This window comes from Caloenas nicobarica, chromosome 7 (assembly GCF_036013445.1).
Source record: "Caloenas nicobarica isolate bCalNic1 chromosome 7, bCalNic1.hap1, whole genome shotgun sequence".
Classification (NCBI taxonomy): Eukaryota; Metazoa; Chordata; class Aves; order Columbiformes; family Columbidae; genus Caloenas; species Caloenas nicobarica.
In genome coordinates, this window is record NC_088251.1 from 3931791 (window position 1) to 3945411 (window position 13621).

At 50.4% G+C, this 13621-nt stretch overlaps 1 protein-coding gene and 1 long non-coding RNA gene across 3 annotated transcripts in view; one reads left to right on the plus strand and one right to left on the minus strand.

The window, feature by feature from the left end:
• Positions 1–1500: 1500 nt before the first annotated feature.
• On the minus strand, positions 1501–4393 carry LOC135991155 (uncharacterized). The gene is made up of 3 exons (XR_010606489.1): positions 4287–4393; positions 2445–2671; positions 1501–1607 (listed from the first exon to the last, which is right to left on the minus strand). It is a non-coding gene; the product is annotated as an uncharacterized LOC135991155 (long non-coding RNA).
• Positions 4394–4471: 78 nt separating this feature from the next.
• Positions 4472–13621, plus strand: part of FAM53B (family with sequence similarity 53 member B) — a 48876-nt gene continuing 39726 nt past the window's right edge. For both annotated transcript variants that reach the window (XR_010606467.1, XM_065639158.1), the window contains exon 1: positions 4472–4553. The gene's annotated coding sequence lies outside the window, so the exon portion shown is untranslated. The remainder of the gene's footprint in view (positions 4554–13621) is intronic.

Below are 13621 nucleotides of genomic sequence, written 5' to 3' on the forward strand. Positions count from 1 at the left end.
TACCCATGAAGGGCCAAAGATGGGCTGACACTGATCTTGGAAGCTTCTTTGGAGTGATTTTTACATAAGGACAAATTCTTGACTAGCTTTTCTGGTACATTAGGCACAGCACGCTTTTCTTCATTGCTGATGCTGGCTCCCATGTATTTCCATGTTCCAAGAATGCACTGGCAGCACTGTAGCCTTTGTAAGGAAAATCTGTGTATGTCTACTCTGCTATGTCCATTCTACTGTGTTCCAGAGTGCCTGGTAAAAGACTGCCAAAAAATATGCTATTTCATACCAGACCAAATCTTTAAGCATGGTATTTAGCAACTTACAGCAAAATTTTCAGTGTTTTGGCACTCAGATTGCTTTCCTGATCTTGGCATGCTGAAAGGTAAAGAACACGACTTGCAACAACAGTAACTGCTTTATTTTATAGGCCCTCTAAGCATTTTAACATATCGAATCGTCTCCTGTAAAATACGTGGAGAGCACATACAGAAAATAAACAGGCCAGGACTTTGCATCGCCTTTGCGTGCCTAATCCTCGCTGCTTTTTCTGGGGTGGGAGGGGAGGGAGGCTGCTGCATTACCTGCCCCTTGGCCGAAGGGGTGGTGGGGACACTTCTGTCTTGGCTGGGAGCACCTTGAGCGCGACTTAACCCTTGTGAGTAGCAGCTAAATTGAGGAACAATTAATGGATACCCAGGGCTTTCGGTGAAAGGGGATGAGGTGCTATAGCCTCGAGACAAAGGAGGAAAAGGAACGCTGGAGTGTTTTATTTGACATAAGTAAGGGAAAAGCCAACCCGTGGCTTAATTTCCATTTGTTAGGTAAGAGTATAGCTTGAAATGAGCCCATTTTTAGGTCACTGGAAATTAAACTGAGCGCTGTCAGGCAAACAAATGATGTAGCCGCAAGGTAACGTATAAATTCTGGATAATCACAAGTGCATAAGCCTGTGCTGGAGAGACAGAACTAATAAACACCACTGAGGGAACAGAAATGAACCTCCGCACAGTCACTCCAGCGGCCAAGTATTCATGGACAGTGTCACATGTCAACCAGAGATGGGAAGAATGTGCATTATATCGAGTAATTTGAAACGTCGACAGGGTCGCGAACTGAAACCTCTCATTAGCAGCAGGGATGCGCACGCGTGGTGCGATAAACCTGCACCCAGCCTGAAACCCTAACCAAAAAAAGGCAGGCTGAAGGTTTGCCGGTTAGATTTTCTGTAAAGCTTTCCCTGAAAAACAAATTGGTGTTTCAAGCAGAAGGATCTAGGCTCTTCCATGCCAATTTGCAGTAGTAATTAGCCTCGCTGACTGCTGCCCTAGCCCAGGGCACCTGCACTGCATTGTCCAACATGCTGCTTTTGGGCATGTCCACGGCCGCCTCGGGTTTTGTGAATGACAGACAAACTCTTGGCTTATTTTAAGCCGATTCAGACGCAAACATGGCTGACAAAGTGATTAGCGCATTCAAGTGAGAGGAAGGCTCACATATGTATTTCATGGTCTATTTATTTTATCCGTCAGCTGTTTCCATTGCACCCGGACTGGGGCAGCTCAGCAGTCGTGTGCTCTCCCAAGGTGGGGAGGGAGGCAGCAGCAAATAACCTGTGAAATAAAAGGAGGATTTTTAGGTTTGGTGCAAATCCCATCGTATGCCAAATGCAGTAAATACTACACTCCTCATTACAATCCTCTCTGCACAGTGATGCTTCACTTGTTTAGAGTATCAGGTCTCCTTAATTCAGATACTCCTTGACCTAGAACACACCGCTCGTATTACAGAGATGTGTTTGTTCCCTGGCTATGAAATATTTGTTAAAATTCTGCTGGCTGTTATTTAGATTCTGTGGATTTCAGGATTTCCCCTGAAACTGGAGCATGGCTTCTGAAACCAGTCTCCACTTTGTGCCATTAGAGACCTTCAGCAGAGCCAAGACGTCCCTGTGGGTACGTGGTACGCAGCGCAGCTGGGACATCAGCCCGCCACTGGGACATTCCGACTCTGTGCCTGACCTTGGCTGAGTCCCTTACCTGGTGAGAGAAGCAGAAGGACAAAACCATAACTAACTGGGATTGCTCAGGTGCTCAGAACAGCGCAGAGTTGTAGGTCATCACGAAAAGGACGCTTCTGAAATTATTAGCAGTCGTGGTGCATATGACTTGAATAACAACAAACTGGAGCAGATAGCGAAGCGTTAGAAAGGCTGCACAGAAAGCAGCCAAATCCTGTGCACTGGAAGGGAAGGAAATTGTGTCTATCCCCAGTGCTTAGCAGTGTAACATCTAAATGTTTTAATGACTTGGACCCCAGTATAATTTCAGAAGGATCACGGGGATTGCTAGCTTTTTTCCACTTTCTGGCTCCGTAAGGAAGGCTCCTCGTCAGTGCGCAGCGAAGGTGCTGACATCCGAGACAAAACCACAAATCAGCGCAGAATTTACCTGAATGAATTTTCTGTCCACAATCACTCGAACACAGCTCTTCAAAGCTTTAAAGCGATTTCCGTCTTTTTCTCTTCTGACAAAGGTTTTTTACACTGTCACCAGCACAGGGACCTCTGGCCTGCCTTTACATTTAAACGTTACTGAAAATACTATCTGTGGAAAACAGGTTTATGCTTTGGCAAGAGGCTTCCATGCACGCTGGTGACGCTCCACAGCCAACTCATCTGTTGGAAAGCAGAGGATGAGAGGTAAAAAACGCTAGGTTTGGACCAAGCTGCAGAAGCAGACAGAAAGCAACCTTCACGTGGTTCTTGGAGCCCAAGCCTGCGCTGCGCGAGGCTGCCACGGGAGCGGAATCGATCCCGCTGCAGGCTTCCTTACTGAAATACTCAGCTGGGAAACCATAAGAAAACCTTTTCGAACTTGATTCCCAAAGTTCTGGAAAAGGATTTTGCAATTGTTTTATTGCTATCTCAGTGATTTGTGATAAGAAAAGCAAACACCGAGTGGGACGGAAGCTTGATGCAAAAGCCCCTTCACATCACCAAGTCCCCTTTCCTGCTTGTAGCCTCCTCGTAGCGGCCGCTCCTGCCTAATTTTACATGTACTGAGTACGAAGCCACTTTTATTGAGATCAGTCCTCGCTACACTGGCAGCAGCTGCTCCCTTGTTAAATTTTCTCCTGCTGCTTCTGCTTACTTACATCCTTTCCCCTTTATTACATGAGATACTGATTGTCTTCCTCAACATTTATTTGGTATCTTGGGCCATGCAGAGGGGCAGGACGTCCGAAGCACTGCTGGGTTACACAGCTAAAGCCTCCCGTGCTGCTCAGGGCACACATGCCCTTTTCTCCCACTCGCCATCCCCAGCAGCGTGCCTGCATGAAATTTAGCCCCAGGTTCATTCCTGATGACACTGGCGCTGCCTGCTTGCATATTGTCAAGATTAATGTTCAGGCTCTATTTTGCACTGAGTTCTAAATCTTCCTTTTAGCTGTCATGGAGTTTCCTCGTTCACTAATTACGCTGGCTCGCAGAAGAAGCCTACGTGCTGTGTGCAGTTCAGCTGGGAGGGATGGAAAATGTTATTGTTGGAGACGGTTGCTTCTAAAGGCCACTTCCTAAGTGAAGCCAATCAAATGTGTCTTTGAATAGTGCAGAGGACCCATGGCCACATTCAGCCAGGCAGTATTTTGCTGGGCTTGTGTTCTGTCAAATGCCTCGTCTCAAAAGAAATCACAGAATCACGGAATGGTTTGGATTGGAGGGACTTTCCCAGCTCCCCCGGTGCCCCCCCTGCCGTGAGCAGGGACATCTGCACCAGCTCAGGTTGCTCAGAGCCCCGTCCAGCCTGGCCTGGGATGTCTCCAGGGATGGGGCATCCACCACCTCTCTGGGCAGCCTGGGCCAGGCTCTCACCACCCTAAATGCTGTAAAAATGGAGGAAAATTAAGGAGTGGGGTTTTTTCCCGAATCCCACCTGCGTGTATAGCGGTGTGTAGCTGTGATGTACTAAAACTTCGGGGCTACTTCTTATCGGGGGGAGCCTCCCAGGGCTGCGCAGGGGAGCGGCTCCCCCGGCTCGGGCCGGCCGAGCCACCAGGAGTCACCCTCGGCCACCGAACGGGCCCGCGGGACCCACGCGTGGCCGCTTGGCTCCGCTCCGGGCCGGGCTGCGCGGCTGCTCCCCGGGCGCCGCCGCAGAGCGGTGCCGGTCACCGAGCCTGGGCTCCGCATCATCCAACACCTCACCTTATTTTTAACTTAATATCCCCCTCCTCCGTTCTTTCTGGGCGATGTTTAACCCCCTCGGCGCGCCGCCTCCCCCCCGCCTTACCTCGCACCGACCCCTCCAGTGCGCGGGTCCCCCCGCCGCCGCCTCCCGCCCCGGGGCGGGGGCTCCGCTGCGCTCCGCAGGTGCGGGCCGGCCCCTGGCTCCGCCGGCCCCGCTCAGGAAGTGACAAGCGCATTTCCTCCTCCTTCCCTCCCTCCTTCCCTCCGCCCGCCCCGCCCGCAGCACGGCGGCGGCGGCGGCGGCCGAGGGAGCGCGGCTCGGAGCGGTGCGCACAGCCGGCCCGGCCCGGGCCGCGCCGCCGCCACCACGGTAAGAACGCGGGGGGCGACCCCTGCGCGGAGCGGAGCCGCGCCGCGCTGTCACCCGCGGCGGCTGCGGGCGTGGGGGTCCCGCCGTGCGCTCCCCGGGGGAGATGGGCGGCGGGGGGGGGGGTGGCGGACAAAGGGTGGCGGTGCGCCCCGTCCTGCACTGCCCGGGGTGCGACGGAGGGCAACGGTGTCCCCCCCCGGGGAGGGTGGGACCCCCCTCGCCCAGCGCCGCGCATCCCCGCTCCGCCGGGGCGGAGTGGGCTGGGGGCTGCCCCCGCCTTTGTGCCGCCGGCTCCGCGCTCCCCCCGTCGGCTCCGGGCCCCCGGGGACGCGCAGGTCGCGCTCAGGGCAGCCCCGGTCCTGCGCGGCTCGGCCGCGGGAGGAGCCGCCTCGAACGTCCGGAGGGAGCGGCGGCGGCTGCGTGCGGGATGCGGGGCGCTCCGGCCGCCGGAGAAACGCGTTTCGGGACGATGCCGGGTCGCCTGCCCGGCGGGCCGGGGGGAAGGTCGCCTCTCCAAAGCTTAGTGTGCGGGGAGCAGGCGTTCCTCTGCTCCTCAGGTTGCTCTGCCTCTGTAATTTCTTCCTCCAAATGGATCAACACGTGCTTTCCTTTCTCTGCAACGAGAGCGATATTTAGTGAGGTTGAAACTTTGGATGTCGGTGGGCTCAGTACAGAACTCCCCAAGCGTGGGGTGCGATGCGGGGGCTGCAGCCCAGGGGAGCAGTGGACGTGGTTGGGCATCGCTTGTGAGATGCTGTCCAGCCATCGCGCACGCTTCCCACGGTGCCCTGCCGCGGTTTTCACACCTGGCACACGCGAGGTGATGAGCGAGGGGTGCGGGCATGTGCTGCAGGGCTGTGCCCCCCGGGGGGGTCTCCAGCACCGGCCGCTGCCGCAGCGAGGGTCGGCAGCTCCTTGTGTGCAGCACACCTGGGCAGCTGAGTTGTCCTAGAAAGTCTGCAAGTCCCGTTTCTCCGTTCAGTAACGTCAGGTTGTTCAAACTATACGGTACGTGAAGATTTCACGTATGGCCGTGTGCGAAGATTTCATGAATAAGGGTATTCTCCTCAGTGATTTTAAGATTTAACTTACTTGTCGGCGAGAGCGGGTTTGCAGCAGCGCGGTGCCTGTCGTTGGGCTGGTGCCGCCGCCTCTCTCGGTGCCGTGCGGTCTCCAACAGATGCTGGTGTACCTTGGCAGCACGTCCCCTCCTTAGGAAATCCTCTGGAGTAAAAAGTAAGCATAATTTGTTATGAAATAGGCTGATAGACCCAACTTCACTTTGCGATTGAAACCAGATGTGCATATTTTCCTTTTGAATCCTCGAACAATAATAAAAGTCTGTTTTGACAGATTAAAAACTACTTGCAAATTGCAGAGGTAGCAGTGCCTTGCAATAATGTTGTAAGAACAGGGAGAGCTGGGAGCATCTCTGCTCGCCTCTCACCAATATCGGTTATCTCCGAAAGCAGGAGCTGTGTTCCCTCCGATGGAAAAGCGCAGATTTCCTCAGTCTGCCTCTGGTGAGGGCAGAACTATTTACCAGGGCTTGGCTGAGGGCTGAAAATAGAAATAAAGAAACCCCTAAACAATGCAGATAATGTTTCTAGAGAAAATATTTGGGGTGGGTCACGAAACAGATTAATTAGAGTGATAGTAAAAAACCTGAATTTCAGAGTGGTTTGCTCTGTCCTTACCTGTTGTGGCTCTTTGTAGGTCTGAAGAGAGCTTCTGATTTATTTCTTCGTTTCTAAAAGTCCTCCGCAGGCTGAGGATGCTTGTGGTGCTGGGTGTGTTAGACCCGGGTTTAGCGAGGCTGAGCTCGGGGGTGCAGGATTAGGGCTGTGCTGGAGGCACTTCTCTTGGAGAAGGATGCAGCCTCCTCGCTTTCAAAGGTGGAGGGGGGGGAAAACCCAACCAGAAAAACCCAACCAAAACAACCTGCCGTGGAATGATTTCCTTCTCTCCACTTCAAAGGAGAGAAGGATGTCCCGTGGAGCACGGCCACGCGTGCCGGCGGTTTTGCAGCCGAATCCCTGGATCCAGATTTTCTCGCTTCCAGGTTAAACCCAGAGGAGGGAGGGAAACTTTTGCGACTTCCAGCTCCGCACAGGGCCAAGGTCTCCAAGAACCGCTGCAGTTATAGAAAGCAGACGGCTTTCGGGAGGAAGAGCGGTAAAAGCTCAGGCTGACAAATCCAAAACTTTGCATGTAAAATCAAGGCAAATCGATTGAGTACATAAATGATTTCTGTGGGTGAGATCCAGCTTCTTATATACGGAGATCAAGCAGACTGTGGGACAGAGCCAGCACCAACGTAGGTTCATTTCCAGTTATGGAAACCCACATAAATAAATACATGTGCATCAATATGCACACGTGCAAATAGGTAAATATATGCCAACATAAATCGCCGTGTCTGCTTCAGTTAATTACATGTAATTAATTTTTTTTAGTACCAAAGGCTTACTTCACTTTTGGCAAAGGTGTGGGTGGAGTGAGACATACAACTTTTTGCTGAAACACCTGTATTTCTGTGCAGAACAGACAGACCGTGTCCTGAGGGGGGACAGAGGAGGGACAAGGTTTATCCCATTTGTCTGTTTTATTATTACGGGTCGATTTCAACTCAAATGACAGCTGCATGCTTTGAGGCTGCTGTTCCTTTTTATTGCTTTCTTGCAATCTTGTTTAGAGGTTTTTTTTCTTGATCTTCGTTGAGATGGAGATAGATTGTGCTTGCCTTGTAATATCTCAGGTAGAAAAGAGGACACCCCAGGTCAAAAGGACTGAGTTTGATTTTGTTCGCTTCCCCCTCCCATCTTACATGATTTGTAGAATGATTTTGCTGGGAATAGTCTTAATGAGCATTAATCTGGGGCAGAGCAGACTTTGGACCAACAGGCTGGGACAGGACGAGGTGCCAGAAATGCTCTTGGCAGAGGGGAAGCAGAGCCTTTGCATCAGGTCTGCCCTCACCAAAACTAGGCTTGAAATAGTGGAAAATACCTCCAGAAAGACCATCCCACGTTTTATTCCCGTGGCCATGGGGGACCAGACCAGCAGAGGAGCCAGGGAGGTTGCTCCTCAAGCAAGTTCTCTTTGTGGCTGACTTTTTGCTTTCTCTCCCAAAACGGGGTGGAGGAGGAAGAGGAAGCAAGCCTGCTGACTCAGGGAAACAGAACAAATAAAAAAGTCCGATGGGTAGCGGAGGGCTGTGACCGTCGGACGTCTCACGTGCCTGGCCCGATGTGGTGGTGGCAGCGATAGCGGCTTCTTGGCAGCCTCCCCGACACGCCGCCGTTCGCCTCGCGGGGGTCCCGTGCAAAAAAAAAAAATCACCAAAACAACAGCTCCTCCAGCGCGTCTGCTCCCCGGAGAGCTAAATATAAACCGATCAGGCGAAGAGAAGGGAATTTTCCACCGTGCTACTCATCCGCGAGCCTGGACGGTCATTAAAGCCTGACGGGCTGTTCCCCCCACCCCGGGAAACCCCCCTTGCTCCCCACCAACTCTCTTTAGTGCCACCGCTCTCTTTAGAGATGAGACCTTCCATCAATTCCTTGAAAGTGGTGGGGGCAGCGGCAGACCTGAGCCCCTGGAGCTCTGGTTTTGCGCTCGGGTTTCCCTCTGAGCAGCCGCCGCGTTATAATTATGAAAAAGGACTTTTCCAAGGTCACGCTACGCGTCCGCAGTCGCAGCTATTTGCTTAGAGCAGCAATGCAGAACGTGGCTCTGGTAACAGCGAACCGGAGAGCAAATCCTCGGGCTGTTTTGTTTTTCTGAACTTTTACGAGCTGGCTGCCTTTAGAGGGACAAGAATTCCCAGGCAAGTGCTTATTTTTGAAGCTCTGCCAAGCTGGTGTGAGCTCTGATAGTACAGGCTGTGGATGCACGAGCTTTCGCTCATCAACAGGTGAAGTGGGTATTGAAAATTAGGAAGTGTCACAATGCAATTAATTTACAGCCAGCGTTTCTTCTGGTTTCAGGTGGTTGATCCATGACTTACGAAGCCAGTGACGTCTGACATGTTACAGATGTCAGATATCGCATCTTACGCAGCTAATATACACTATGTAAGATAAATAAGGTTTGATATGTTAGAAGTTTCTGTTGAAATGCATGGAAGGAAGAAACTGCGTTAAAGTGAGGAGCACCAGCACCACAGGCTGGGGGTCCCTGCACAGGCAGGTGGGGTCACCCAGGCGAGTTTGGCTCCATAATCACTGTATTTGAGTAATATTTTAGGAACCGGTTGAGTGAATGCAAAAAATCTGGTGTATTGAGTTTCTATACCTCCCTCCTAAAAAAAAAAAAAGCCCAAGGGTGACTTGGTCACGGTTTTTGCTTTTAGAAGATTAAATATAGCAGCATCGTTGGTGTCAGTCCTCCGTAGCCCATTCGAAGCATCCCTTGGGCTGTATCATTCCCTTTATTCGTGGACCCTGGCCATAGATTTTGCTTTCAGCAGCCAAAGCTCAGGTTTTAAGCCGTGCGGTAGGTACGGGATTGTAGTGAAAGAAGAGTTTAACTCTGTGGCTGTTTTGTGCTTATATATCCTTACATCTCCTAGGGTTTGTTTAAAAAAAAAAAAAAAAAAAAAAAAAAAGAAGTGGCAGACTTTGATCCGGTAACTGGAAAACCTAACCTGCCCTCCCTCTCTCTGCTCAAAACCAGCCCTTGAAGGGACAGACCCAAAATCCTTTCACTGGCGGAGGAGAAGTGGGGCTTGGGGGTGAATGGAGCAGAACGACGCTGCTGTCGAGGTGCATCAGCAACTTGTTTTGGTCTCAGCAGCCAGTCTGGATGGGGGGGGTTAAGGAGATGTACCCCTCATCCTGCTCCTAAATCCGTGGGCAAGTTAAAGCACTTATCTGCATTTAAGAAATTGCTTTTTTGTCCTTGTCCCCATGATGACTCTCTCAGGAACCCTAGAGCAGCCTTCGTACTCCCAGTTGTACAACCATTGTAATCTCTATTCCTCTGCACCGCTGGGAATAAGGAAGGGAAACAGTGCTAAAGAAGATGAGTAGTTTTATCTCTGGTTAGGACAGCCTAGGAGCCTGGTTAGGACAGCCTCGCAGCCCAGTTAGGCCAGGTGGCGGTAGCAATTTTTCTTTTCAAGTGATGTAGGAAAGGCACAATAAGTGTGAATTTTGTATTTGTATGCTTACCTTAACATTACTGAAAATACCTTCCTCCTGTGCTGGGTAATAGTTATCAATGCTATAAAATTACTCCCATTATATATATTATTAACCCCACTATTGCACGCCTTTTTTTGTGTATGTGTCCCAGCTGTTACAAATGAATATTGTATAATATTTTTGAAAGGACAAGTCCAATGCCAAAAGCTACAATTGTGTGCAAAAGCTGAAGATGCGTTACAATTATGAAGTTACAGAAAGCATTAAAAATATCCACATTTGGTCTTTGTAGCCTCTCTGTTAAATCACAAAAAGATTATCTCTTTGTTGGGCTATCAGTTGTGCTATAATTGAAATACAATGCGATGGATGGTGCTTCTCGGAGCGCAAGCATTGTGGTTAATGAAGATTTACGGTTACCGATAGCTTCGTTTAGAAACTATCACCCACGGTTTCAGTTGCGCATGGTTGATGTTGCTGGTAGAAGATTACTTTTCCCATGGAGGTTTTGGGTGAATTGTGAAGTATTTTAAACTTGATTTAAAAAAATATATATATATTCCAGGTCTCCACCATCCTGGAGACTGCTCCCTGTATCACCAGGTTTAGTAATTTTCCGAAATAATTCTTGCTGGAGCATGTCTTTTAGAAAAGCCGTCCAGCGCAGAGATAAAAATACATTTGCTGATTGAGAACCCACCGCAGTTGTTTATTATGCTGGTAATTTATTGTGATGGTTATTGTCCATGCTGTTCAGGAAAAAAATTGCACTTTGCCCTTACTGTGAATCTGCGTAATTTCGACTTCTCGTGGTGCTGGGGGGTGTTGTGCTGCTGGTCTGCTCCATCCGAAGGACCTGCTGAGCATCTGGTGGGGGGCTGGAGCACAAGGGTGATGGGGGCGGCTGGGGGACCTGGGGGTTCAGCTGGAGAGCAGGAGCTGAGGGGAGACCTTCTGATCTCTGACCTGCCTGAAAGGAGCTTGGAGCCGGGGGGGGTCGGGCTCTGCTCCCCAGGAACAAGCGCCAGGACCAGAGGAAACGGCCTCAAGTTGCGCCAGGGGAGGTTGAGGTTGGATCTGGGGAACAATTTCTTCCCCAAAGGGCTGTGGGGCATTGGAACAGGCTGCCCAGGGCAGCGGTGGAGTCACCATCCCTGGAGAGGTTTAAAAGACACATAGATGAGGTTCTTAGGGACATGGTTTAGTTAGGTTATGGTTGGACTTGATGATCTTGAGGGTCTCTTCCAACCAAAATGGTTCTATCTCCTTCTCTCTCTGAAGGTGATCAGGACATTCCTCAGCAGTTACCAGTCCACGTTCTCCCAGTCTTGCACTGTATCCATGTCTTCAAGTCCCTCAGTTACTCCTGGGGTCTTCTCCAGACCTTACTCAGACATGGCAGGAGGCTCCAGATGCCCGTAGTGGTTGTGGAGTGCAGAGTACAGAGCTAGTACCGTGTCTTCTTCTGGAGATCCCAAATATACCCAACCCATGGTTGTATCTCCCACTGCCTTGCTGATCCAGTGCAGGAGCCTGGGGACATGACCCTGCCTTCAAAGCGAAATGCCTTTTAAGCAATTTATTTTGTTAAGGCGTAGCTTAACATCTCAGTTCAAACCTGTGCTGGTTGCTTCTCTCTGTTTGGTATTGCCAAATTGTTCTTCTTTGTATTTAGCGCCCCGCCAGTCTTGAGTCACTTGCACAGCACTGATTTTCCTGTTTTCTTCCCAATTAGTGCCAGAAACATTACCTGTCATAAGGTGAAAGGCTAGTTCCTGTTGAAGCCAATATTGCCCGTTTATTTGCGGGTCTGTTTGAGACACGTCAGTTAAATAGTTATTAATAACTGTCACCCATTTCTCTGCGCTTCAATTAGGTCTGTTTGACCAGAGCTTCCTTTCACCGGCACGAAGATGTTGAGTGAGATGAGAGCCCTTTTCTCACTGTTGTTATTTGTGTTTCCTGACCGAAACCTGAGCTTTGGAGGGCTCGTTTTCTGGGGGCCATCCCATTGACCACGCCGGCTTGTGCCTGTCCCAGCAGCATCGGCCGTGGTTGCTCAGAAGACTTTTTGGCGCGATCTCATAAAAGCCATAGGTGTAATTATTTGGAGCTGTTGTTTAAGAAAGATCTGTATTTAGTGCCTGCTGTTTAATATCATCCCACTTTACTCCTGACAAAATACTATATCGTTTTACTTTCTCATTTAAGGATGTATTGACCATTTCTCCCTTTTCTGCGTAATTTCTGCCGTTCTCTCACTTCAGTGTTGTCAGTGGGACTTCTTGTTGTCCTTAATATCTATAAAAAACCCCTGTATCTTGTTTTCTAACAGAGCCTGATATTTAACTTGCAGTCTCATGCATTTTAAGGTGGTTTCATTTTTTTAGGGACTTCATAATGATAATGAATCCTAGAATTTGTCAAATTCCTTCACTGATTAGTGCAGCGAGTTGATACGTATTTTTCCATGCGATGAAGGTGGACGTTTATGCCACTGTGTTTGTACCGGGCAATCCTTCATGTTTGCGCACTGACAAAATACCTGGCGCGGTACCCTTCCCGGTAGCCCTCTGGCAGTGTTGGAACCGGGATGGGATGCACATGGAGGTCGGTTCTCCTTGGGATGCTGTTTTGGGAGGGCACGTCGTGGTTCACACCGTGCTGGGACCGACCCCTCTGTCCTTTGCGCTTCCCATTTCCGTGGCACAGAGAAATTTGTTTCTCCTCCTGTTCTCCTGATTTTCACTTGTGGGGTGAGAGGAAGGGGAATGTATGGAGAACATTATGGAGAATATCCAGAGATGGAAACTAAAATGCAGATTCCCCCCCCCCCCGCCCCTTTACTGCATGTTCACACTGTCATAAATGAGCTTAAGGCAGGCTGGGCAAGATGGTGTTTCTGCCAGCCCAAATAAAAGCAGAGACTGTTTTCATTTCCACTTACTCTTTTTTTTTTTTCCCCTTTTTTTTTTTTTTCTTGTCTCCGAGACAGGCTGCAAAATCTGGGCTTTTGTGAGTGCCAAGCTGTAGTGGGGCTCATCCCGCCCTTCTTCAGCTACATGGGAATTGGGCATCTCCAGGGTATGAACCATCCCAGTGCCGGGAGAATTATTATTTGCGGGCATCCTCCATCTGGGTGATTGTGTGGTGGGATCCCTCACTTTGGGGCAACAAGAACCAGCTCTCTGGAGCTGTACCCATGGCTTGCAGTGCTGTGGGGGGAAACATTTTGTTTCCTGGCCCTTGGGGAGCCCCCGAAGGAGCCAAATACGCAGGAGGTTTGGGCTCTACGTGCTGCTGACACCTTGCAGGAGCTGCGAGTGTGTTATAGCAACAGATTCTGTATTATTCCAGCCTCGCAAGCGCCTCCCTGCGATATTAAAAACGCCGGCTGAAACCCAAGTCCAGCCTCTCAATGAATGACTCCGTGGAAATGCTGTCAGGCGCGTTTTGGTAGTGCTTGGCTTTGATTTAAACGGGTAAACACGGTGAGTGGGTGTTTGCTTTGACTTCTTCCTTGTAGTGAAAGGATTCCTTGGAGGGAAGGTGAAGCCTCCAGAGCTGTTCCACATCACAGCATCACACCGTTCTGCCCATGGCTTGGTGTTGGCGATGCTGTCCCTGCTGCCTGATTTGCCCAGCAGTTGTGGGAACCCCAAATTTCCCTGGGTATGGGGGATGCCTTGTGCCCAGGGCTCTGCTCACGGGTATGAATAACCCTCAAAGAGCCTGGTTTTGAGAATAGACTTTTCAGCAGGGCCTGTCGTGATAGGACAAGGGGTGATGGTTTTAAACTAAAGGAGGGAGATTCAGGCCGGACATGAGGAAGAAATGTTTTACAGTGAGGGTGGTGAGAGCCTGTCCCAGGTTGGCCAGAGAGGTGGTGGATGAACCATCCCTGGAGACATCCCAGGCCAG